Source organism: Mesocricetus auratus, unplaced genomic scaffold, assembly GCF_017639785.1.
Source record: "Mesocricetus auratus isolate SY011 unplaced genomic scaffold, BCM_Maur_2.0 Super-Scaffold_100676, whole genome shotgun sequence".
Lineage (NCBI taxonomy): Eukaryota > Metazoa > Chordata > Mammalia > Rodentia > Cricetidae > Mesocricetus > Mesocricetus auratus.
The window spans coordinates 156,399,783-156,426,097 of NW_024429266.1; the positions used below are offsets into that span (position 1 = coordinate 156,399,783).

General features: G+C 42.5%; 2 long non-coding RNA genes across 3 annotated transcripts in view; one reads left to right on the forward strand and one right to left on the reverse strand.

Annotated features, from left to right (window-relative positions):
- Window positions 1–1,584: 1,584 nt before the first annotated feature.
- LOC121136925 lies at window positions 1,585–8,533 on the forward strand. The gene is made up of 3 exons (XR_005874110.1): window positions 1,585–1,792; window positions 4,383–4,623; window positions 8,432–8,533. It is a non-coding gene; the product is annotated as an uncharacterized LOC121136925 (long non-coding RNA).
- LOC121136924 overlaps window positions 8,207–26,315 on the reverse strand; it is a 30,663-nt gene continuing 12,554 nt past the window's right edge. Inside the window, exons 1-3 of one of the 2 annotated variants that reach the window (XR_005874108.1) lie at window positions 23,082–23,169; window positions 10,478–10,628; window positions 8,207–8,806 (exon numbers count right to left, since the gene is read on the reverse strand). This is a non-coding gene — a long non-coding RNA (uncharacterized LOC121136924). Of the gene's footprint in view, window positions 8,807–10,477; window positions 10,629–23,081; window positions 23,170–26,315 lie in introns of those variants that run through there. The other variant, XR_005874109.1, reaches the window with a different exon arrangement.

Here is a 26,315-nt window from a genome sequence, read left to right on the forward strand (position 1 = left end):
AGCAAAGGTGTTCTGTTCAGTCACTACAGGGGGTCGGGAGTCAGCAGAGCTATGTCTGAAACAGCAGACAGCTGGGGCTAGCGAAAACCAAGGAGTAAGTGTCCAGCTTTGCAGCTCCAGAGAGAGAGAGAGAACTGAACGGATAAACAATCCCCATCTCTGTGAAAGCTCCTAGAGCTACCAGTTTGCAGTCCTGGTTCATGCGATGGTAGAAGCCCCTTACAACGCCACCTGATGTGAGTCACCGTCTTCCTCACTGTAGTCATCTCTTTTCAAGCCACCCTGCACTATTGGTTCCCTTCATTTCTGGAATTATCTATGCATTTATTTTTCTTTTTCCCCTTTTATTGAAAATAGATTTCTTTTTCTCACACAGTATATTTTGGTTACAGTTTCCTCTCCCTCTGTTCCTCCAAGTTTCTCCCCACATCCCCTCCCAGCTGGATCCACCTCCTTCTGTCTTTCATTAGAAACCAAATAGGCTACTAAGGGATAATAAAATAGATAAAACAAAAACTAACGCAGTGGAATAGGACAAACAAACCAATGAAAGGGAAAGAGCCAAAGAAAAGGCACAAGAAATGTAGACTCAGATACATACTTGTTTGCACACTGAGGAATCTCATAAAAACACTAAACTGGAAACCATAATGTATATGCAAAGATCTGTAAGGTAAAAGGAGAAACTGTGTGTGTGTGTGTGTGTGTGTGTGTGTTGCATACATATGTATATATGTGTGTATAATGAGGTTTTTATAAATTTATTTTAATTTCATTTTACATTCCATCCACAGTTTTTCCTCTCTCCCCTCCTCCTGTCCCACACCCCGACAGCCCACCCTTCATCCATTCTTCCTACAGGTAAGAGCTCCCATGAGGAGTCAACAAAATCTGGCACATTAAGTTGGGGCAGGACCAAGACCCTCCCACTGCTGTAAGGCTGAGCAGGACATCCCCTCATAGGGAATGGGCTCCAACAAGCTACCTCATACACCAGGGATCATTACTGGTCCTACTGTCAGGAGCCCCTCAGGTACCCAAGATTCACAGCTGTTTCCCACATGCAGAGGGCCTAATTCGGTCCCATGGAGGCTCCACAGCTGTTGGTCTATAGTTCATGAGTTCCCACAAGCTTGGCTCAGCTGCCTTTGTAGATTTCCCCTTCATGATCTTGAATCCATAACATGACATTATTAAACCCCAAAGAAACCCCAAAGATGCCACCAAGTTCATTTTCTGTTGACCATCTACTGCTGAACATGGAGTCTAAACTTAAGAGTAGTTTGTTTGCCCAGTGAGACTCCCTTGAAGAAAACTAAGTTTTCATTTGCAAGAGTTTATCTATTAAAGGTAGTCTCTGGGTTAGGGAAGAAGGTGTGTGTCTACTTCTTTCAGCTCTAAGACCCTATCTGGTGCAGACCTGTGCAGGCCCTGTGTGTATGAAGGCTCTGTGAGTTCATATGAGCTTTGATCCCCTTGATGTAGACAGCCTGGTTCCTTGGTATCCTCCAACTCATCCGGCTCTTACACTCTTTTTGCCTCCTCTTCCACAGGGTTTTCTGAAATCCAAAGGGAAGGGTTTGATGGAGAGGTCCTATTTAGGGCTGAGTGTTCCCTCTGTATAATGCCTGGCTGTGAGCCCCTTATTTACCCTTGCTTCTAGTGGAAGCTTCTCTGATGATGCCGGAGCAAGGCCCTTCTCAAGCAAGGGGTATGAGGAATCCCTTGGGAGGACCCAGAGACAACCTTCCTTGCAGACCGTTCATCTTATCCATTGCAAGACAAGTCCCCCGTATGTATCCCCAGAGTCTTCTATGTGTGAGTTAAACAGCCATTTTCTCCTACTCCTCCAAAAATATCAGGGCCTTCCTTTTTGTTTTCAGTTTGTTAATGTCCCCCTTTAAAATGTGGTAAGACAAGTGTAAACTGTAAGTTATGAAGCCCAATTCTGAACATGTTCCAATTCATAAATTTTGTCAAATAACTTGCTGAACATATGTAAACGTACCACTGTTCAGTACATCTACTGCCTTTTATGGTTTATCTGGGTTTTGGTGTAGATATACATCTTCATTGCTTAGGATCCTGGGATGTAAAGAGCTTCGCAGAAATCTCTGCACAGAGCAAGCACAATTTATTTTCATATTCTTTGTCATTTAATGAAGTACAGTAGCTGCACAGCCAAGCTTCTTTGCGGCCCCTGAGCATGCATTTCCAAAGGTCACAGATTTCATGCGAAAGGCTACGTGATAGAAGTCTTGCCAGCAGCCCTTGAGGAAAATAACCTTAATTGCCTGAGAGTCTAATTGGCTTTCTGACAGTAGTCAGGCCAATGGCTGAGAAAAAGACACCCCAGCTGTCAAATGCACAACCTGGCAGGATGGTGTCAAATGCCAACAGTCCTTCCCACCCAGAACTGATATTTGAGGGGCTTTCACAAAATCAGTGATCAGAAAAATCTCCCTCTGCCTAATGATTTTTCAAGTCTGCTCAATGTTAACTGGTTTCTCCAGAGCATACAAAGCAGGTAGCTTTCAGCTAGGACAGGCCACAGCTGTGCATGGAGTAGCCACACCCCAGAACTAGTAGTCATTAGGTGAGAGTTTAGGAATATGCCTACTGATTAGGACACAATTATATTATTTATTTGGCCTTTAATAGGTGTAGATTTTTTGTAATTAGGGACCAAGCAAAAAATCAACAACCAAGAATCAACAGTCATCTGCCAAGACTAATAAGCCTGAGCCATTATGCTGAGTCCTCCAGCGACAGCCCTGTTTTTTTCCCTTTCTGAATAGTCATCCATAATTGGGCACGAGCTCTGTCTGCTGTACTTCTCGTTTATAAGAGATGAAACCATGCAGGCTTATGAGAACAACAAATAGTGCTGGCTACTCAATACTGTTGACAGTCTGTGTAGCTAAAGAAAAGCAAGTAGAGGAGTGGAAAATTGGGATCTGCTCTGGGACAGCCTTGCTCAGTATTGCTCAAGTAATCGACCCATCAATCAGTATGATCTGCAGGAAAATGCAAGTACATACATACAAGTGAGGTGAAAAATACGAAGCACTGAGCCAAATGTCGAGAGTCATCGCTGTAGTTCTAATTCCCAGAAGCCTTTAATCTAAGTCCATAAACACTTACAGCCTGTCTCCCATGTTCTCCTCTGCCTGGAACTACAGGACCAATTACCCAAAGCCACTTTGACTTGTTCCCATTTCTTCGCTATCTTCTACAGGTGGCTCAGTACAGATGGATCAATGGGGCAGATGACCCTGCGCAGCTGTTTTACTTGGCAGGCAATGTTTTGGTTTTGGTTTTTTGTTTTTAACTTCCCCTGCTTGTCAATATTTTAAACATGAGCTGCTTCATGGAAATACTTCCACACCAAATCTAGATTCCCTTGAAAAATGAGAGGAACTGGTAGGATTGGCTTGGATCAACCACAGCTGCGATTGCTGGAGTAGCGAAGCAGCTGCCAGAAGCACACGCTCTTTCCACCCCCTACCTCCCCTGTGTCAACCTGGCCTACTCTCTCTCAGTTTCTGATGCAACCCACAGGCATTTGGATTTCAATTTTTTTATATAAAGAAAGCACTCTGAACTTTGAGACAGACTGGATGCCAAGAACACTGGAGAGGCCCAGGAGACTGAGCAGCCTACAGGCTGGACGTTTGGAAATAAGAACCCTTACCAGTAGTGGGGCAAGATGGTTAAAAACATAAGAGAAACATGATGCCGTAGGTAGTCACGGCTCCAGGCTTTACTCACCTAGGTGATTTTGAACTTGCCATTTCTTCATTCATAACGTATGTTTAATGGCTGGTGGTAGGACATATTTAAGCCAGCATTTTTCAACCACCACCACGAGCCAAAGGTGCTTGTGAACACTGGTGATAGAACAATAATCCAAACAAAGCCCGTACTTAATGTGGCTTATACAAAGCGATGCCTCGTCAAACAGAACAATGTCTGACACATAATAAAACTGAATACATGACAGCTACTATTATTCATAATCTGTTTTCTCCTCAAACATGACTACTTGTGTTGGAAGTCATAAATCCACTTAAGTCTTTGTTTTACTTGCTGATAGTGTGCCCAGAAAGACAGCATTTCGAATGATCCTGAGGCTTGTGTAGGCTTGGCAGAGAAGAACATGGTGACTGGTTATTGATATCTGTGCAAGCTTGAGTTATGTCCACTGTGTCTGGAGGTTTGGCCTATGCTGCTTGGAAGATGCCCTTATTTCTGGAAATTATGCAGAATATGTCCTTATTTCTGGAAATATATAGAATATGTACTTGTGAGTATTTTAATCCTTTTAAGATTTGTTGTTCTGGGTAAAATAAAACCACTGTGTCCCAAACTGTTCCTTTTAGCAAACAGCTCAGAAAAGCAAAGTCACGCTCTACTGTTGGAGGCACCAGCGGAATCCCAAAGCTCAAAGGCTTTTGATCTAGAGAGGTTTGAGAGCATTGTCCCAACAGCCAGCTGTAGAGATGACCGTCGGAGAACTGCAGATGCCGCTCAACAGGACGGGAAGTATTGAAATGATAAAACAGCTCAAAGCAAGACACCTGAATTTCAAGGAAAGCACCTAAGCCCTGGAGATTGCCTCAGGTAAGTCCCAAGGCTGGAATTCTTTCTACCAGTGTCATCTACCTCCTACCCCAGCTCTTCCTGGCTCTCCCCACCCCAGAAGTCTTCGGTCCATTCACAAGTCCAGGCCTGACAGGGTGGAAAGGCACTGCATGTTTTCTCCTTCATAGATGAGCTCAAATGTTCACCCTCTGCAAATTGCTCAGGAGCTAATGTGAACTCAAACCTTTCCCAGCAATGTTAAATGGAAGCCCCCACGTGCAGCTCCAGGCTGGGGCATTCTCCATTGGAATCATGTGTGGCAGCCCATGGGGAAGCAAAATTCACAGCAGGCAGCTGTGATAGAGGCAAACCCTTCATGTTGGCAGAGAGGAAGCCTGTTCTAGCCTAGAGCTTACAGGTAGGCAGGCAAGATGACATGCTGTTGAAAGAGCTGCGGGGACCTATGCAGAGCCTATGAGGGCTTGGGTGCCAGTTCCGAATCCACGCATCCTGGAGGCTGTGTGCTAGTAAATTATTCTTTCCCTGCTTCCCATTCATTCCCTTATACCCCAAGCTCCATACTACTCCTTCCACGTAAAACAAACCCTGAATTATGCTGAAGCAAATGCCCTTTTGAAAGATGTGAAGACAAAAACGGTGCCTTGGTTTTCCCACGTGACACACTGGCATTTCTTGGGGAGAGCTCTCAGGTACCGGCCAATCAGTCTCCATGACCCAACCATATGTACCTTGAGTAGACACAGACTGATCTTCTGGCCTCCATACCATCCCTGTGTTTCAGCTCAGAATACTGTAAACTTTTCTAGGAGGGCCAAATAATAAATACATTTGGCTCTGTTGGCCACAAAACTTCTTGACCCTGCTGTTGCAATGGAAGAGCAAAGACTGAAAAATGTAAACAAATGAGCTCAGCTGTGAGCCAATAAAACTTTATTTAGAAAATAATAGTTTGGGTCTGGCCTAGTGCTGGCTGGTGTCTGCATGCCCCTAAGTAACTATGAATGCCATCCAACAGAATCACAGATGTAATTAAAATATTATGATATATTTTTGCAAATGTTATAATTGGATTGCTTGGTTCTCCACCGTGAGCTTTGTAGATGACAACATTCCTCTTGAGGTTGAGAATTGGACACCCCTGTCCCCACATAGCTTGTTACCCCCGATTAGCCACTGTGTCATTAGCAAGTCTAAACTTAGAATAAAATAGAACTGCTGAGTCTCAACAAGGGCTGAAAGCAAAATATGGTGTATGGTGATTAGCAGCCAGGATGAGGTACAGCAGGGGCAGCAGTGCGTGGGTACGGATACCCTGTTTCTGGGCACAGACAGTAAATCCATGGCATTTTTCAGAACCATGACCATGCAACCATTCCCCAGGATTTCCTTGAACCCCAATGACAGTGAGACTCCCATATGCCATAACCCCCTTTCCCAAGATCCATCCCAGTGACAGATTTTGTGTAGTCTCCTGGGAGCACCTAATATGTATTTTTACTGTGTTCCACTGACATGCTGGTGAGTAGCCCCTAGTGCACAGGAAGCAGAGACCAAAACCAAGTCTCACTTACAAAGGAGAGAGGAGAACCTTTGACAATCTAAACTCCAAATTCAAAGCCAACATTAGTTGAACAGGAAAATCTAGAAAAATTATCCAGTCTTGGATGTGCTCAATTTTTATTTTATTCGGGGGAGTTCTGCCCAAATCCAGATGTGTCTGAAATTCCTGAAATTGAGTTGAGAGTGGCGTTTGTACAGTCAGTCTATCTAGCTAGAATGCTAAGGTTAGCAGACACCTTGCTCCAAAAGTGTATTAAGTTAGATTGTTTTAGGATACTCCATCTACGAAATAGCTGGGGGAAAAAAGAGTTAAGGCTCCCCATCATACTATTAGGCATCAAACTTGAAAAATCAAATAAGACAACCAACATGCCGCTTAAAAAATCAGCAAAAACTGTTTATGCGATTGATCTTCATCAGAGTCCTTCAGATATGACATTACTGCCAAACATACCTGGGAACAAATGTAAATTGTAGGTGCGAATCAATCCACCTCATGCATTCCCCAGCAATTCTACTTGCCTACATGTACACACTTGATACCTACTTGAGGCTTGTGGATAGTTAGTTACTGGTCTTCAGAAAGATGCAAGCTTGCAAACCAATCTGAGTTTTAAAAAAATGACAAAATACAATACCCAAACACCATCAGCGTTAGGAAAGATGGAATGGGAAGGGGTAGCTCAGCATCCCCACACTAGGGAAAATGGAAACCTGGTCACATTGCTTGTCTCCCCCTTTTATTGCTGTCTACCATCAAATGCTAATATTATGGTATGGGGCTATTTAAGGTAAGGGCCCCAGTTTGAAAAAAAAGCGAACACAGATTTGACTTCTGATGCTAATTTCTTAGAATACTCATTCTCACTGGAAATGTCTCCCCGGACTTTTCATGCTGAAATGCAACTGCATATGTGCAGTGTTCTGAGAACCAGGAAACATGTCTCAGAAAGTTGTGACCAGGAGAGCGACATCCGTGGACACATGTATAATGTAGGTGCCTTTAGCCACAAGCTCACTCTTCAGCCTTCTGCCTTTCTGATTTGGCTCAGCTAGATGGAAGGAAAGGGTTGTTTGGACTCTGATGAAAGCTTAAGCTTGGTCTCTGTTGCACTTGGAGCTTTACTAAGTGAGAAGAGTTGATGAGGCCTATCCTTCCTGTTGTTCCTAGTCTCCCATGAACATCAATGCTTAGCTCTCTCCTGGTGTGGGACTTCAAGAACAATTATTGTAGCCAGAGCCGTGTGAGTAAAGTGTTCAGGGAAGAAGCACACTGAGTTCTCATCTCCTCCCCTCCACTCCACTCTCGCCTCTTTTTAAATTTCCTTTTGTAGTGTATGTGCATGTATGAATGCATGTGGCTTTGCATTTGTGTGCATGCCATGGGTCAGTCTTAGGTGCTGTTCCTCAAGAACCATACACCTTGTTTTTGGAGATTGGATAAGCTAGGCTGACTGGTCAGTGAGCCTCCAGGGGCCCTTCTGTCTCCACCTTCCCAATACTGGCATAACAGATACAGTACCATCCTCAGGTTTTTGTTTTGTTTTTTATTTGTTTGTTCTAATAGGTTCTGGGGGCTGACCTGAAGTCCCATGTTTATACAGCAAGCACTTTGCCTCCTCACATCTCTTAAGTTTTCTATAGAGAAAGAAGTTAGAGAGAGGGGGAGAGGGGGGGACCACATATGTATTAGAACTCGGGTATGCAAAGGTAAAGGAGAGAATTTACTGTTGGCACCCATGGCTGAATTTAGATTTAGATAAATGCAGTCAAGACTGATTTGACTCTCCCTGGCTGGCAAAGCAATCTGAAAGACAAGTGCCTTTCCCCATATAAAAATGGTCTGAAGAGAAAGGCAAACTTTGTTTTCGGAGTGTGGTGGGACAGTAAACTGTGATGGTAACACAAAAGAGGTCCATGACTCTTCCTTTGTCATCTTGGACTAAGCTTGTGACAATACTTGATGACTGTGATGTGAGAGAGGAAATATTTTCCTCTCTTCTCATCTTGTTTTTGTTGTTGTTTTTGTTAATCTTTCAGCTTAGAATACAAGTCATGATTACTTTATTTTGGTCATAAGGCAAATGTTGAGTCACCTTTTATAAAAGCATTAGGTAAACCTGACACCACATCTGTAAAGTCATCTCCAAAATATGCTCCAGGATTCCCTGTCATTCCAGTGCTGGCCACAGACAGGTCCTAAGAAGGACCAGGAGGTGAGTCCAGGGAGTCTGGGGTTAACACACAGACTGTTCTGTTTTCCTAGGTAACTTTAAGTCCTGGAAGTTGGGTTTTCCTGAGTTGAAAACAATATGTGGAGTTCACATATGATGCGGAAACAGTAACCCACCAAGCACAGATCTCAAAGCTTCACTTGTGTAGTCCTCATTACTACTCAGCTGTCAAGGAAACTCAGACTTATTGTGGATGTAGAAGCAGCAGCAGTGAGGTCATCCATCAGGTGGCATGGTCCTGGCTTCATGCTTTTCAATCCTCCATGAGGCTTTGCCAGCACCTTTGAAACCTTGAAGGTCGCTGTCTCCCTTGTCTTGTGCGTCATTCTCCTTACTGAGTTTGATTGTTAACACTGGCATTTAATCCCTTGCATTGTGCTTTCACTCTTGGGAAAGGCAGATCACAGCTATTACAAATGGATATTTTTTCACATTTTAATTTGGAATCCAAGAAAAATCAAATATAATTTGTGGCAAAGGCTCCAAATCTGATGTGGAAGGTTCCTGTTTGTTTCATAGCTCTTTCCCTTATTGTTTACTCATGAAGCATACTTAAATTTCTTAGTCTTCTCTTCTAGTCTATAGTTGGGTAAACACTAATAATACCTGTAATACCGACCACATAAGACTTGGGAAAACTAAGCATGGATTCATGAAAACTTCTATCAGACTATAATATATTCACTATATCTTTATTATCAATGTTTAATTCTCATTTATTGTTAGTATTAGGCTCCAAGCTGTTGTTTGCAGTCAGAAAACCATAATGATATTAGGAAACTTAAGTGTGTTCATGACACAGCAGGTATTGTACTGAGCTCATTAAGTATAGTGACACATTTGAATCACCCAGCAACTCTGATGTATCATTACCTTATTCAGATGAGGAATCTGAGGCACAGAAAGGAAAATGTACTTGACCAGCAAATGCATTCAAACCCAAGTCCTCAGGGAAGGCTCTACCACAATGATTCAAGTCCTAAGAGCACACTCTGTACTGGGGGTATCAATGAAGGAGTCCATCACCAAGTGATACCCAATTCAACTAAGTTAAGTAGACTGTTTGGTAGCCAGATTCCTCACATGCTATGACTAGCACTGTGAGTCTCCCATGAGGTTTGGTAAATGGCACCTCCAGGACACAATTGATGCAAACTTGTTTTATGTTGGGCCCGAATATGATATCTTGAACATAAGCCTCAGCTCAACTCCAGGAGCTCAAATCTCCTATTGTCTTTTAGATGTTGGCTGGTTACCTCTGGATGGCCTGGCCACAGTAGAGAATGGCTTGTAGTTTGTAGGCCCCACATGCATCATGAGGGCTAGTGGGATGTGCCTGGGGACTAGTAGGATGTGTCTGAAGACTGGTACCATTATGGAATGTCTGAGGGCTTGTGTACATGAGTGCATTATAGGGTTAAAGGAAGTGTTTCCTAGTAAGCCCTATATACATGATAATAGATGTCTTCTGCCAGTACCCCGCTTTTGGAAAGCTGTTTAAGAGGATGCTTGAATAAACTGTGGTCTCCAGTATTGGCTGAGAGCCCTCCTGAGATGACATGATGTCTGTCTCATCCTTAAAGCTACTGGGTAGCTAGGACTTCCCTAATCCACACTCCCCCACTCCAAGTTGGGCCCAAATACAGCCCCAAAGACATCAATCCAGAATAGATGTCCTCTGTAGCTTAGAACTGATACAGGCTGGACCCCGGCACTTTTATATGAATCTTAAAGGAAAGTAGTATTCTACCGAACTCATTTGGGCAAATGCTAATGTGGAATGCTTGACTTATAACAGCAATATACCCTTGGAGGTAAGTGAGATAAATGTAAAAACATACACTAACTCTATTCACGCATGATCTCGCTTTTGTGTTCTCCCTACCACATCAAGTGGCCATCCCTAAGTAAAAAGATGGTAAGCCCATAGTCCTTTATTTTTCCAAAAGACATGTGTGGAAAGGGTCTTTTGTTTTAAAGGAACAGCAAGAGATGTGTTTTCCACCCCCCCAGGAAAGCAGTCCAATGTTGGCATCTGGAGAAGAAAGATGTCCAAGAAGATCTGAGCCTTCTCTCACCTTGTTTCAGTGAGATGCTGTAGATCATGGCAGGGCAACACAGGGCAGGGTTGGAAGAACTATAGGGCCTGCTGTCTGCAAGTGATTAATGATAGCACAATGACCTGCTCACCTCTCTCAGGCACTTCTCCACCTGGGCATCTGGAATTATCTGCAAGACATATGGAGAGAGAAAGAGACAGGCTTCAAATAACAAAGGGCCAGTGAATACCTTAACAGAGACCCCAAAGTCAATGAATCCCGGCTTGTTGAATTCCCTGCTTTTTGTTAGGAGCACTAATGTAGCAGCTCTCCAAACAGTACCCACCCTACCCCCTGTGCATATGGGCAGGAGTCACTGCCAGGCCATTGCTACTTTAACATAAGCACTGTGAAGGCTTAAAGAAGATGGGTCTAATTGACTTTGCTGGTCATCACAAACAAATTAACCCACTTCTTAGAAGTTCCAGGCCTTGAAACATTGGCTGGGGTGTACTAGGAAGTCAATCTTCCTTGGAACCATTACTAACACCCTCTTGTAAGACACGTGCCTGCTGGTGTATGCACAGTCTAGCCGCAGTGATGTTAAGATATGGCTACCAGACTAAGACTCAAATTCTAAGTCTGGAGGCTTTCATGAAATGGATGGTGACATTTTAGGCACATTAGGTACTCCTCTGAACAATGTAAGTGATTTAAGGACAGATTCAGCTAGTGTGATCTTTATTATTTTGTCTAATCATAGCAATTGAGATGTTTATTGACTTGGATGTAACTTATTCCATCTTGTTACTCATTCTCTGCCTCAGCATTTATGGAACTTTCACTCATAGTCACAAGTGACAAAGTCACAGACAGACTTCAAACTCTCAAATGCAATCAGCCTGATGAAAATACTGCTTCTCCTTGCATGGTCTCTCCTCAAACAGAGAGAGATGGACACCCTGTGGAACTGGAGCATTGTTTCCTTGCAGTGGTTTGGGAAAGAGTAGTGGCACCTGTGGTAGAACTCTGTGCTCAGTGATGTTGGGTTCAACCAAATGGGGCTCTGTGAAAGCTGAAGAGTACTAGGCCTTGATGGCATCTTGACACCAGTGATGAATCCATTAGATTCATTAATTCATAAGTTCAAATAAAGTCTAATTCCTATGTTGAAACAAAATCTTCATCTTTAAAATGTGTATTTATGTGTGTGTGAGAGAGAGGGCGGAGAGAGAGAGAAAAAGAGGAGAGAGAGAAAGAAGAGAGAGAGAGAGAGACAGAGACAGAGAGAGAGAGAGAGAGGTGGATAGATACTTGTGTACCATGGAATGGGCATGGATGTCAGAGAGCAATTTAATGGAGTCATTCTCTCCTTCAACCCTTATTTGATCTGGTTATCAAACACACATGCCCAGGCTTGCACAACAAACACTTTGCTGGAGGAGCCTTCTCACCATCCCAAATCATTTATCTTTATGGAAGGGTGACAGAAGCAGCCTGGAGAGGAAGTGTGGATTGAGATCAGGATTGACATTTTCTGTTAACTCTGGTGTCTGTTTGCTCCTCTGGGAAGCACATGGTTAGTCTGGTTAGAGGTACAGAGGTTGACCAGCAAGTAAGTTTTGAGAGAGAAACAAGGCAGAGGGAAAGTCTACAGATGTTGGCTGCCCTTCGGAAGAGTCCTGCATTGGGCAGCAAGGTTAACTCACAGCCACTGTGTTGCTCAGTTACTGAGTAGTGCTACCTCAGAAAGAGGGTGACCTTGACTAAAAGCTAGGGTTGACAGAAGGAGGCAATAGTTGGAGGCTATCACCTAACTGTGTATCACATCTTGCAGCTTTCTTCAATAGAGATCTGAACCTCACCCGGATGCCTTGACCATATTGTGCCTTCGGTTCCTCCCTCCTGGTGAAGCAGATATGAGCTTGAGTTAATCCCAAAGAACCCCTAATGACAGGCTTTCAGCAGTAGAACCCTCACTCATGCTAACTGCCATAAATATAAACAGACACACACGTCATACCAACAGCACATTAAAGATGGCCGCAAAGGCATTAGTGGTGTCTTAGAATTACAAATAGAATTTAAAACACAACTGGAGCTACTTGCAAGTAGCAGAGCTTTCTAGATATAGCCTATGGTCTCTGAAAAATATTAATTCACTCTAAATCAATAATGTTTTAGGGTAAATTAACTGAAACAATAACTGTCACCTTGGAAAACCACGATCAGGAAATAAGATACAAGACAGGTAGGTTAGATCGATGAAGAAAGTCCCAAGGTAGAATTTGGAGAACAGCATCATAGGTAGACCTTTTTATCACCTTTCCTCTGGAAACTAGTAAATCAACCTGACAGATGACTAAAATGTGTAAAAGATCCAAACATAAATAAAAAGTTTAACCTTTCTTGTTTCTTTAGACACTAGCCATAGAAAACTATAAATATGGAAATCTGTAAAACCCTCACCTTCTGCCCCTCTGTGGTTTACATGTGCATAGGTGTCCTGTCCCTGCAGGCTGTGTGTCGCAATCAAATGTGTCACAATCAGATCTTGCAGCCTACAGACCAGTTCCTCCCATGTGCATGTCACACACAGGTGTGTCACAGCAGCACTGTCTGTGGTTGGGTAGCAGTGACCATGCCCAAGTCATAGCTATGACAAAGAACACAGGTCACTTAGTTTTCCAAGTCTGACACTTCTATGCATGAAGTTGTGTGAATTCTGGAAGGTTCTGTGACACTTCTCTGTGTGCCTTTTATCAAGTCCTAACCCAGGCACATCAACCTTTGAACTTCACCAACTCCAGCATCCAACTGTCCACCAGTCCCATTCTCTCTTCACCATGGCTTCTCATCTCTGTCTTTGAGGACCAGGGCTGGTGTGAGGGGATTGACTTACAATTTTCAATTCAGATCACTTCAAGGGCGGGGCTCTTTATAAATTGTGGGAGACATAGAGAGACCTCAAAGGTAGTTTAGATCCTCCAAGTATGGGTGTAGTAGAAAGGAGTCTTGTGGGGCGGTCATTAGAAGAGAAAGGACCAGGCTAAGGGCACAGACCTTAAGCCTCAAAGAATCAGCCACATTGAGTATTTCTGACTCATTTGCAGCCACTTCAGCAACTAAGTCACAAACATGCAATGGAAAACCATGGCTCTTTGGAAGGCTATGGGAAGGCGATCTCCACATTCCCTTCTCAGCGGGTTATGGCAGACAGTGTGGAGGTAAACGTGTGTCTTCTCTCTCTCTCTCTCTCTCTCTCTCTCTCTCTCTCTCTCTCTCTCTCTCTCTCTCTCTGCTCTCTCTCTCTCTCTCTCTCTTTCTCATTTCCTCCTCCTCTTCTTCTCCCTCCCTCCCCCTCTTTCTAGCAAATAGAGAGGACTTTTCTGACACCTGATTTTGATAAGGATAATCTGAAACAGTGGTTCTCAACCTGTGGGTCGTGACCCATCAGGGTTGCATATCAGATATTTATAGTACAATTCACAACAATAGCAAACTTAGTTATGACTTCAACAAAAACAATTGACTATTGGGGTGACCACAACATGAGGAATTATAACAGAGCTGTTACAGTTCTCTTGGTCAACTGCATCTAGAGCAGATGCATGCTGGTATCTGGGTTTTGGGTAAATACTTGGATTTTCCCCTCCAGGATAAGATGATGGTCTAAGCTATGATCTGAATATTTTCCATTTTTAACTTGGGAAAAAATTCTCTTCCACGCCCTTCCTGCAACACCATTAATAGTCAAGTTATACTGTTGTATGCTCTTACCTTTATTTTCAAACCTTCCATGCATCCAGATTCAGCTAAACTGACTCTTAGGGCGACAACCACTTGGGGAAGCCACAGAGACCTATATTCACCTTCTACGAGGAGCAGAGAAGTTGTAGGGGAGATGGCAGTAAAGTGCTCCCATGTAAGCATTGGTCTGGATCCACAGGTCCCACATAAAGAATGATCATGGCAGCTCAGCCTGTAATCCCAGCACTGAGGAGGTAGAGACAGGAAACTCCACCTGGCTTGCTGCCAGCCGGCCTTGCCATTTGGTGAGTTCTGGCTCCAGTGAAAGACTGTCAAACACTAAGGTGGGAGTGTTTGAGAAAGACACAGGACATCAACCTCTGGCTCACACAGATATATTCATGTACATTTACACACACACACACACACACACACACATACACACGCGTGCGCACCACAAACAACTAAAAACCCATAATCAACTTTTCCATTGTTACTTTCTGGCATTCATATAACACGATTGTTTCCATTTCACCCAATCATCACTTACCCTTTGCAACTCCAGAAACAGTCTCCCATCATTCCTTGTGCACAGCAGCTAGAAACATTCAGTACTAATTCATTTTGCATTTGTGCTTAGCAGTGGAAAATCTTGACTCTTGGCATCAAGAAGTAAATTATTCTTAGAGCACTATACTTAGATGCTTTGAGTTTAATTACCTTGTAAGTTCCAGGTCATGTTATTGCTATGAAATTACATGATTTTGCAAATTTATTTACAGCATATAAAAAATTGCTTCAGAGATGAATATTGCTAAGTTGGTCCCTTGTAAACAGCTCTTTTGTTGTTTAAAAAGGAAAGGAAATGAATGAAGGAGAAAGAGAGAAAGAAAGAAAGAAAGGAAGGAAGAAAGAAAGCAGCTTTCCAATATGAAAATGTGAGCTATTCTAATGCTTATGCTCTTAAAAGTTAAGAGTCAGAATTTTGAGCTAAATGTTCCCATCTTCACATGGTCAAAAAGAATGGCAGTATTCTAAAAGAAGATATCTTTATTAAGGAACAAAGTCTGGATATAAGCATGATGGTATCAGGACCAGGAATTCTGTAAAAATATATTATTAATATTTAGGATCCAAAGACTACAGATTGATACACAAAACTATCTAGTTTTGTTCAATGGCAACTCCCAAAGTCTGGGTTGACTTGAACATTGTATTTGGTAGAAGATTCTATTCTATGCAGTGTGTTCAGAAAATGTGGAAATGAGATGAGGCACTGTTGCTCTCTGGAGCAAATCAAGATTACTCTCCTCCTTCTTCACCTAACTTCAGAGTTCCTAGCATTGGTGACTAGCATGCATGGATGTTGGAGGGTAGAACTTTCAGAGGGAGAAAGGTCATGCCTATGTAGGCACGGCTTCTCCCCTCTTTCATTGTTTCATGGAAAGATAGTAAGAGGCTAGTACTATTCCAGAGTGGTCTGGAATCCCTGTGTCCTTTTAAATGTTCTTTCTTTCGTATAAGAGATCCAGACCAGCTAAGGTTAGCTTCTTTGCCCTTTGCTGGGAGACATGGGGCATCCCTTATTTCATTGATGTAGTCTTACCTCAAGCACCTCTGGAGCTGCATCACATCCACAACGTGCTGCATCTAGGTTGTTTTATCTTAACTAGCTTTCAATAGAGCAAACATCAGCTGGGGCAATCTATCCTACAAAAACTCTTCCTCAGTATCAAGAACAACCACAGAAATCCCTAATCACCCAGAATTGATTACTGTCCTCAGGAATCTAGCTCTTGTGATGACTCATGAGAAGATGGGTGACTGTCCCAAGGCAGAATTAGTATGATTTTTGCCCCATGGGACCAACTCACGCTATCTCAGGTCCAATTCACACTGGATGAGTGCCCAGCATATTCATGGACTGTCAATTTCTATTGATCCATAACCTGTTTCTCTCTTAATTTCCAGTGTTTCTCAGGAATCTCTTCCTTACAACCTTTGCCTCTAGATGATGTTGTTCCCCTCTTTCCCACTTACCCATTCAGTAGACTCTGCAGGGCCCTCATGGGTGGGTTCCCCAAGTTCTAGGCTCTTTCACTGCCAACTAACCTGTCTTCCTCCTCCTGAGCAGCAGCATGAGCTTGTTCTACTAGAATGTCTTCCTGCCCACCAGACAGATATTCTATAATCCACATTCAAAATGGCTTTATCATTGATCCAAACTTCACCATTCTCTGACAAACTGAAAGGGATCCTGATGTTATGAACTTTAGCATTTTTAAATTTTCCATGATCTTTAAGAGTGCAAACTCTACTTTTAATATACCACTATATATTGATGAAAGAGTTCTTAAAGATGTAAAAGATCATTATGAGATCCGAATGTAGCCAGGTGGTAATTCAAAATAAGTGTTTTTGACAAACTGCTTTATTTACATTGTTTTATAGTCCAGAGAAGGTAGGCAGTCAGTCCACACATTCAAGGCTGGGACCAAACAGGCCTGGCATATTTAATAGTTTAATGTTTTATTAAAGCTGGTGGGGACTTGGTAACTGAAGCTATACCTCAACTCACTACAAAGTCTGCACACAGCTCTCTAGCACTAGAGGCTAAAGAGCCATCCTGTGAATCCCGCTGTGAGCCATGGTTATTTAACTCTTGTTACGCTTCAGGCTAGAACTTCATCTGGGATCTAAGTTTTATTCATGGTTGTCCATAGATTTTGCAATTTCTATGCTTCTGAAAATGAACTCCCAAAAAGACCAATATTGTGTTTTTACTAGAGAAAAGTGTAAATTCATCAAATGCACATTCATTTTGATAACTGATGTCCTAAAATGTGGTGTGGTAAAGACGGGAAGCTGAGCAGGTATAAACAGGACCTTAGCAGAGTCACTGAAAGGATCATAAAGAAAGAGACCACTCGCATTCTGTTGCCTGGGAGGTTGTTGAATTAATCACTGTCTATCAAGTTACACTGTATGTGGGATGGCAAACTGCGGTCCTCGGTAGGATCCAGCCTAGGGCTGGGTTGTGCTTATCCTCAGTGAAGAATTGTTCACAGAATCTTAAGAGTCAAAGGTAAGGAGGAAGGCCAGAGACCCACATGGCTTTCAAAGCTATAATAGAAAGAGGGTGCCAATGGCTGTGCTGTACTAACAACGATCACTAGTGTCTGACCTTTCCTTTCCCCTGTTTCTCCATTATGGCCTTAGATCACAGGTTCAAGTCTTTAGTTCACTTTGAGTTGACTTGGTGTATTATATAAAATTAGGGTTCAATCCTATCCCACCCCCACTGTGCATAGAGATGCCCATGTTCCTCAAGTGCTTCAGTAAATTGCCTTTCCTTTCCAATTATGTGTTCTTGACTCTTGTGTTACTCTTGTTGCTGTTGCAAAATACCCGACAAAAGCATTACAGGGAGGCAAAGATGCATGTTAGCTCATGGTCTGAGAAGGTGTGATAATAGGGGTGGAGAGGTGGAGTTGGGGGTGGGGGTGAGGAGTGGGGTGCAGGGAGGTGGAGGTGGTCACATTCCATCCATGATGCTGGTGTACAGCTGGCTTTATCTTTCCTCTCTTGGTTCAGTCTGGGACCATAGTCCACAACGTGGTGCCTCTTGCCATCAGGGTGGGTCTTCCCTCCTCAGTCAAATGCCTTTGGAAACTCCCTCAGACACTCAGGGTGTGTCTCCTAGGTGATAGTCATGGAGGTTAAACACCACTGCACCTCAACTGCACAGTGAGTCATGTATGAGTGTTTATTTCTGGACTCTCCATTTGTCATGGTGGTTTGTATGTGTCCTCAGGCCAGGAGCAGACTGTCTGCACTCCTGTAGGTTTGCAATATGAAGTTTTCCAGCTTTGTTTTTCCTACCCAAGATGGCTTTAATTATTAGGGACATTTTAAAGTTCCATATGAATTTTCAATTTTTTTCTATATCTGTGGAGAACATACAGCTCTGCAAATTAATATGTAAATTATAGGTACTAAAACAAAAACTAAACAATTTAGACCATATTGAATTAAAGGTCTTGTGCAGCTGAGGAAGCAGTCAGCACAATGAAAAGGCAACCAATGAAATGGTGAAAAGTAGTTGTGAGTCATCTACCTGGTAAGGAGTAATGTTCAGAAAATCTGAGGAACTCATGTCATGGGACAACCAAGTGCCCACAATGGGCAAAGCACTTGCATAATCATTTTTCCTAGGAAACCACACAATGACCAGAAGTAAATGAAAAAATGTGTAGTATGAAAGTCAAAACCACTAGGAGGGGTCACCTCACCCTTGGTGGGCAACCATTGTCATACTGTCAAGAGGAAACAAACTTTACTGAAAGCATGGAGGAAAGGGAACCCTGGTACTCTGTTGGCAGAAATGTAAACGGGTACTGCCATTATGGAAAAACTATATGGATGGTTTTCAAAAAGCTAAAAGTAGAACCATCACACAATCCAGCAATCTCACTTCTCAGTATAAATCTAAAGGGAATAAAATCACTGTTTTGAAGAGAAATCTATCGACCCAAGTTCTTAGTAGTACTATTCAAAAGAACCAAGTTCTGAAGAGACCCGAGTGTCTGCTGGCAGATGGATCAGTACAGAGAGTATGATGTAGATGGAGAAGCAGACACACACACAGATGGGAGGCAGAGGAACAGTGCTTGGCTTTTAACAAGAAGGCTTACATGGGAAACCTAATGCAAGGTGGAACTCAGTCACAGGAGAATGGTGGTTACCCGGGCATAGGTTTGAAGTGCAGATGTTAGCCAAAGGTATAAGTATTTAGTTATAACAGGAATAAGTCATGGAAACCCAATTAAGAGAATAGTGGTGCTGGGTAATATGTTGTCCTCCATGCCTGAAATTGTGCATGCAACATATACACACATACACATACATGTACCACACACGTATACACACATCACACATATACCCCACATACACATACAGTACACATATACATACATATGTATGCATATACCACATGCACACAAATATACATCACACACCTTCATATGTACACACACATAAATATATGTATATGCATATATACATGCATATAAATAAACACAGTTAACTAGAGTAGGGATATATACTTTAATTTGATTGAGTACAACTTTATAGAATATAGGCATATATAAGAATACCATGTTGTGTACCCTTAATATAAAAAATTTGTTCAGCAATCATATGTCAATAAATCCCCAAGGAAAAAGCAACTGTGACTGAATCTTAGCAGCTTACAGCTCATGGGGGGAAAGGCTCCTGTGTCATTCACACCTCTCATCTTCAGGCTTTGCCTGCCTCCTCACTGAGGAGACTAAGACCAGCCACCATGCTGAACACTGTCAACCCTTGCCACAAGCAAAGATCTCCAGAAGGCCCTGCAGCAGCAATGAGATGCAGCAGTCTAGAAAGTTCATCACCAGAACTCATCACACAGGCTGCCACCAGCACAAAGGGGTGTTAGTGGCATCTTGCAAAAAGGGTATGGCCGCTACTACAATTTTGCTAGCAAGGCAAGATGCCACTACAAGGTTCTCACAGAATTATAGACCTTTGAATGAAGGAAGTCTATCAGAGAGAGCTGGAAAAGTAGACTCAACTTAGCTTTACTAAAATTTCCTGCTATAGAGCTTCCCTTAGAACTCTTAACAGACTACCTAACAGGAAAACTGATTTCTATAGATTTTACCAGCATCACACAGTTAGCCCAGCATTTCAGAGCTGTCATTCTAGCTACCACATGGACATGTGGAAGGGAGACTTGTTGAATCAAGAATGTATCAAAGTCGGGAGACCAATAAGAAAGCTACAGCAGAGGACAGGGTGTAAAATGTGCCCTTAAAATGAAGTGATGTTCTTTGGAATCAGCAAGCCAAGTTAGGTGGAAGGAAAAGACCTAAAGAGAATTTACAGGACTTAGTGTGGGAGGAAGTATGAGGCAAAGGAGTCGAGGAAAGCCTGCGATTGACAGCATGGCAGCCAAGTGATTGCCAAGACTTGTGACTTAGAAGGTAGAAGAGAAAGCATGTGGTCTAGGACAACTCCTAGGTCAGCTTGTGATTATGCCAGGCTGCCCTTTTGAAATGGCACATAGCAAAATTCCTGTCTGGTTTATTTCTTTCACTCAGGCTGAAGACTAGGGCCCTCAATAGCTTACCATGAATTTAAACATGTGAAAATGGAAGTTTACTCTGCCATAATTTCTCCTTGACTTTCTCTCTGCACTAAATTTGATTTCCAAGAGTACAAAATTAAATAAGTTAACAGAAAAAAATGTTCCTTATAGTTCTTTATAGACTTAACACGTTCAAAAATATACATTTGAAATACCTATTTATTTTTATTTTATATATGGGTGTTTTGCCTGTCTGTATGTTTGTGCACTATTATGCATGACTGGGGCCTGCAAAATCCAGAAGAAGGTGCCAGATTCCCAGGAACTACAGCTACAGATGGCTGTAAGGCAGAGTGTGGGTGGTGCAAATTGAACTTGGGTCTTCTGGAAGAATAATCAGTCTCTTAACCACTGAGCTATCTCTTTAGCCCAGCGCACACATACACAGAGACACACATACAAACATATACACCAGGCACAGACACACAGAAACACACAGACAGAAATACATACAGAGACACAGAGACATACACACAGACATATATACATAGACACACAAATACACACATAGACACACAAACAAGCACGTGCACAGAGAGACACACATATAGACATATACACACAGACATACATACACAGACACACACACACACACACACACACACAGTATGCTGTAGACAGAGTTTCTGTCCCACATGGTCCTGCAGTTCTTTAATCCCAAATAAATACACAGCGGCTTATATTAATTGTAAACTGTTTGACCTATGGCTCAGGCTTCTTATGGATAGCTCTCCCTTAATTATTAACCTATTTCTATTAATCTGAATATTGCCATGTGGTTTTGGCTCACCAGATAATGCCCAGCATCCTATCTTCCTGGTAGCTACATGGCATCTCTCTGGCGGCTTCTCTCTGCATCCTCTCCCCAGAATTCTCCTTGACTGGTAGTCCTGCCTATACTTCCTGCCTGGCTACTGGACAGTGTTTTTTTAATCAACCAATAAGAGACACACATGTTAACAGCATACAGAAGGATATTCCCATCAGTATGTAATGTTAAAGCAGAGTCTCAAATCATAGTAAAAGCAACAGTATTCAGGTGCCTGTGCAAGGACTGATGGAATCCACTCATGTACAATTATCACAGCATCCCCACAGGGCACTGAACTACTACACAGGGGTAAGGTACTGAACATATTTAATGGCACCAGACATATATGCAGTATTATGTTATATCGGCAAACCATGCTTATGTATATCATATTTCCAGATTTCTGGCTCCTCTGTAAGTATTATGATGTCACTTAGAAGTCATTTCCATTTGCGATTTGACTGCTGACTGCTCTCAGATCCATAAATAATTTCTTCCCATTCTGCTCTCTATCACTGAATGCTACAATTCCCAGCTCCTTCATGAACTGGTTCTAGCTAAGTTCAGTCAATGGGAGGTGATGGTGAAAAGAGGCACAGGGAGGAAAGAACCTGGGGATGGCGTTTGCTCCTCTCTCTCTCCTATTCAAGCAGCTGTGGCTTTGTCTCCTGTATGCTCTCTGCCCCTGCTGGACTCCGACTTCCCCTGCTTTCCTGGCTCCCTCTGGACAATGGCTCCTTTAGCTCCTACTGTTTCTGAGCAGCTAGTCCCAGGACTCTTGTCTGTCACAGCATCAGGCTCGCTCCTGGGTTAGATCTGCGTCTAGGTGTCAAGCTCTTTCTAGGTGTGACACTTCCTCCTCTCTTGCCTCTCCAGACCCGCCAGTCATCATAGCATCTCATACCCTTTAAAGTCTCCAGTTGTCTCCCCCTTCCACTGCCTCTGCTCGGCTCGTCTAGCATCCCTGCAGTTATTATCCCCCGCTAACCCACATCTATCAAATCACAGAAAGATTATCCATAGCCTGCAAAACGTTGAGGCTAAGGTAGGAAGGGACAAGAGCTCGAAGTCTGGCTAGAGTAGGGGCAAAATGTGAATCCCAATGTTATCTCAGAAGAAAGGCAAAGGGAGGGTCTGGGCAGGCTGTTCAGCCTCTCCCTGACCAAGCCGACTCCCAACTTTTGACACTGCATAATCTCGAACAAAAACAGCCAATACATCACATCCCTTATTCTTCATGTCCTCACACTGAGTTTATGATAGGAGAGAACTTGGATGCTTCTTCTGACACCAAAGCGAGAAAAGAGAGACAGTTGTAGGTGATACATTATTGAGATCTAAGCCAGGAAGTCAACAGCATCCTACCAAAGCAATCTGTTGGTGCCCTTTGTAGGACTGTAAATAGGCATTACCTAACCTGGGTTAAGTTGCCTGGCTCTGGCATCTGTTTGGTTTTAATCTTTTATTTTTCCCAGATAGGAGCTTGTAACACCTTTGCTAAATTCAGAGGTCTCAGTACAGCCAGCCAGTGGGAAGACAAGACAAGAGCAGAAGCAGCTGTCTGAAAGTTTGACCTTACTGTCTCAGGAATCCAACGTGACTTCCTGCATAGTTGTAGGATTCTATAGTAATATTTTCAAAGCCATGTTAGAAAACTATGGCATTCCCAGCAAGTCCTAAGCAGATAAAAGGTTGCTGCAGAATTGTGAAGGCTTGCTGTCCTTGACATCATCCATTCAAATGAAGGACTTTGTTAAACTGCAGGATGCTGAGCCTTGAAATTCTGAGCCAAAAGGTCTGGATTTTAAAAGAGTAACACCCGGGAGATTTGCATGCATTTAGATCAAAGATCCCACTGTGGGCAACACTTTCATTTCCACCTTATTCTTTACCTTGTTGTCAAAGTTCCTTAGAATCCATGGTCTTGGCCTGTCAGCAAAGTATTTGAATTCTCAAGCTGTAGTCTTAATGCATCCTGTCAATCAAAGGCACATTTAGCAACATAGACAATCTGAGCATCAGGAGTTGTTAGAGCCACTCACTGACCACGTAGCTCGGTATAAGTCTCCTAGACACTGGAAGGAAACCTTGGTTTCTTCATGTAAGAAATGAAAAAGCAGTATTTGCCCTTATACACCTCTCAGGCTGGTAACATGACCAGTAGAGAGGGGGGAAGGGCTATAAAAGCATTTTTATGAGAAATCTCTAACATTGTGGGCTGTCTTTATTAAAGGGAACAGATCTGATTTCACGGACTCACTTCACTGAGGTTTAAGCAAAACAAAACAGACTTCATGCCAGGCACATGCCTTTAATCTCAGCACTAGGGAGGCAGAGGTAGGTGGATCTCTGAGTTTGAGGCCAGCGTGATCTGCAGAGTGAGTTTCAGGACAGCCAAGGCTACACAGAGAAACTTTGTCTCAAGAAAAAAAAACAAAAAACAAAAAAACCTTCACATTTTCTTTGCTTGGTGGTGTCTGTCTGAGAAGCAAGTTCCTCCAGGGCTTCCCATCTCCACTCTTATGAAGTGGCACTCAGCTGGGGTTATTGAAATTGTCTTAGTACAGTTGTTCTCAACCTTCCTAATGCTGCAACCCTACAATACATTTCTTTAGGCTGTGCTGACCCCAACCATAAAATTAGTTTCATTGCTACTTCATAACTATAATTTTGCTACTGTTATGAATCATAATATAGTTGTCTGTGTTTTCTGATGGTCTGAGGTGACCCCTCCTTGGGGGTCATGACCTATAGGTTGAGTGAGAACCACTGTCTTGGTGGTTCTTAAATATCACAGTGCTGTGACACCTGGGCTATCCTTGTTGTGGGTAGAAAGGGCCACTCTGAACTATGGCATGAATTAAGTTGCCATTTTCATTTCCTTTGTCATGAGAGTTGGAGGTGAGAGGATTGAACACTTTAGAAAGTGTGGCCCATTGCCACATTTCTATTTCTCCTGACATAGAAAGCAGCAATGTTTCAGATGGCCCAAAGCACACCAGCTTTCACTATTGGAGATACTATTGGTAGGCATGGAACATATAGAGCGTGACAAATAACTTTAGAACTTTTTTAGTACTGTCACTGCACTCTCATCTAACCTAGATGGAACAATACAAAGGCATAGGGGAATGTCAGAACATCTAAGCATTCCTAAGATAACCTCTTCCATAGAGGTTCTAGTCCACATCGTGAACTAGAAGGACCCACATCATTGAAAAAGGAGTGACAGTAACTGAGAACTGGGAGTCTCTTACATTTGTTTAGAGAGAGCCGGAAGCAAGTTTGATGTCTACCTGCATGAACCATGGTCAAAGGTCAATTTATTCAGTAGTTTGTAGCCTAGGTTCCATATTGTGAATTCTTTGGTAATTGTGGAGTGAGGGTAGGTTGTAGGTAGACATATTCTTGGAAGACCAATATCAGTTTATATGGATGAAGCAATGGGTTTGAATGCAGGATTTAAGAATCTGGCATGTCACTGTAGGAATTAGTATGGCAATTTCTCAGAAAATTAGGGATCAACCTACCTCAAGATCCTGTAATTCTACTGTTGGGCATATACCCAAAGGAGGCACATTCACAAGGACATTTGCTCAATTGTATAGCCAGATCCTGGAAACAGTCTAGATGCCCCTCAACTGAAGAATGGATAAAGAAAATGTGGTATATATTTACACAATGGAGTACTACTCAGCAGTAAGAAACAATGACATTCTAAAATTCACAGGCAAATGAACAGAACTAGAAAAAAATCCTAAGTGAGGTAAACCAAAACCAGAAAGACAAATATAGTATATACTCACTCATATGTGAATACCAGACATAAAGCAAAAAAAAAAGATACCTAGCCTACAATCCATAATCCCAGAGAAGCTTGAACCCTCTTCCAGAAACAGATGGAAGTAGATGCAGAAATTCAAAACTCACCAATGGGCCAAGCTTCTGGAGTGATAATATGAACAAATGGTCAAGACCATGATGGGGAAACCCATAGAATCAGCTGACCAGAGTTCGTGAGAGATAGCTGACTCGGGTCTGACAAGGGGAACCTGCCTAAGACCAAACAAGATTCCCTTAATATAGGTGACAATGGTGTGATTGGAACAATATATGAGTCCACTAGCAGTGGGGTCAAGATCAAACACTAATGCACAAACTAACTTAGTAGAGCCCACTCTATATGGAGAGATACCTTGCCCAGCCAAACACAGGGGTGTGGGGAGTAGAGAGGCGTTTTGGTCCTGCTTCAATGAGATGGGGGGACAGACTTAGTAGGCGGGGCCTTACCCTCTCTGTGGAGCAGATGGGAGGAGGAGGGAAGTGGGGAAGCAGGAGGAAAGGAGGGAGAGGGAACTGGGATTGGAATTAAAAAAATAAATTAATAAAGAAAAGAATTTGGCAAATGTTTTTATTACTAGTTTACTATGTAAACATTTGGTAAAATAAAGTTTTTTCAGTACTGAAGACTGAAGCTTGGGACTCACATGCTAGGCAAGTATTTGGGAGACAACACTAGCATAATATATACCTGATATATGTCTTGTATTTGTATTATGCAAATAACTCACAAGCTCATTAAGAAAATAAACAACCCAGTTTAAAAATGGGTGAAACAGTTAACAAGATCCTCTCACTAAATAGTATACACAAATAGTGAATAAACAAATTAGAAAGTCAACACCAGACATGATTAAGGATTTGTAATTTAAAGCAGCCATGAGATGCAACCACAGTATGAAAAGAGTGACAGAAAGCACTGACATCAGTCACCATAGCTGATGGGCACATTAGGGGACCCTGTCATTGCCATAGGGATAGGAATGCTGGAGGTCACCAGCACATGAGATGACATTCTGCCATTTTTTAAAAACTTTACATGGTCTTAGCAAACATTCCAGTACTCACAACCCTAAGTTTCTACTCACATGACTTCAAAACTCATTGCAGAACAAAACCTAGACATGAACATTTATAAAGTACTTCCATGTCCAGTATTCAACTGTCAAAAACTGAAGGGAACAGGGATGTCCTTCAATAAATGAATGCATACAGAAACTATGGTAGGTTCACACAATGCAACATGTTCTTGGACAAAATAGAAAATAAGTGAGCTATCAAGGCCC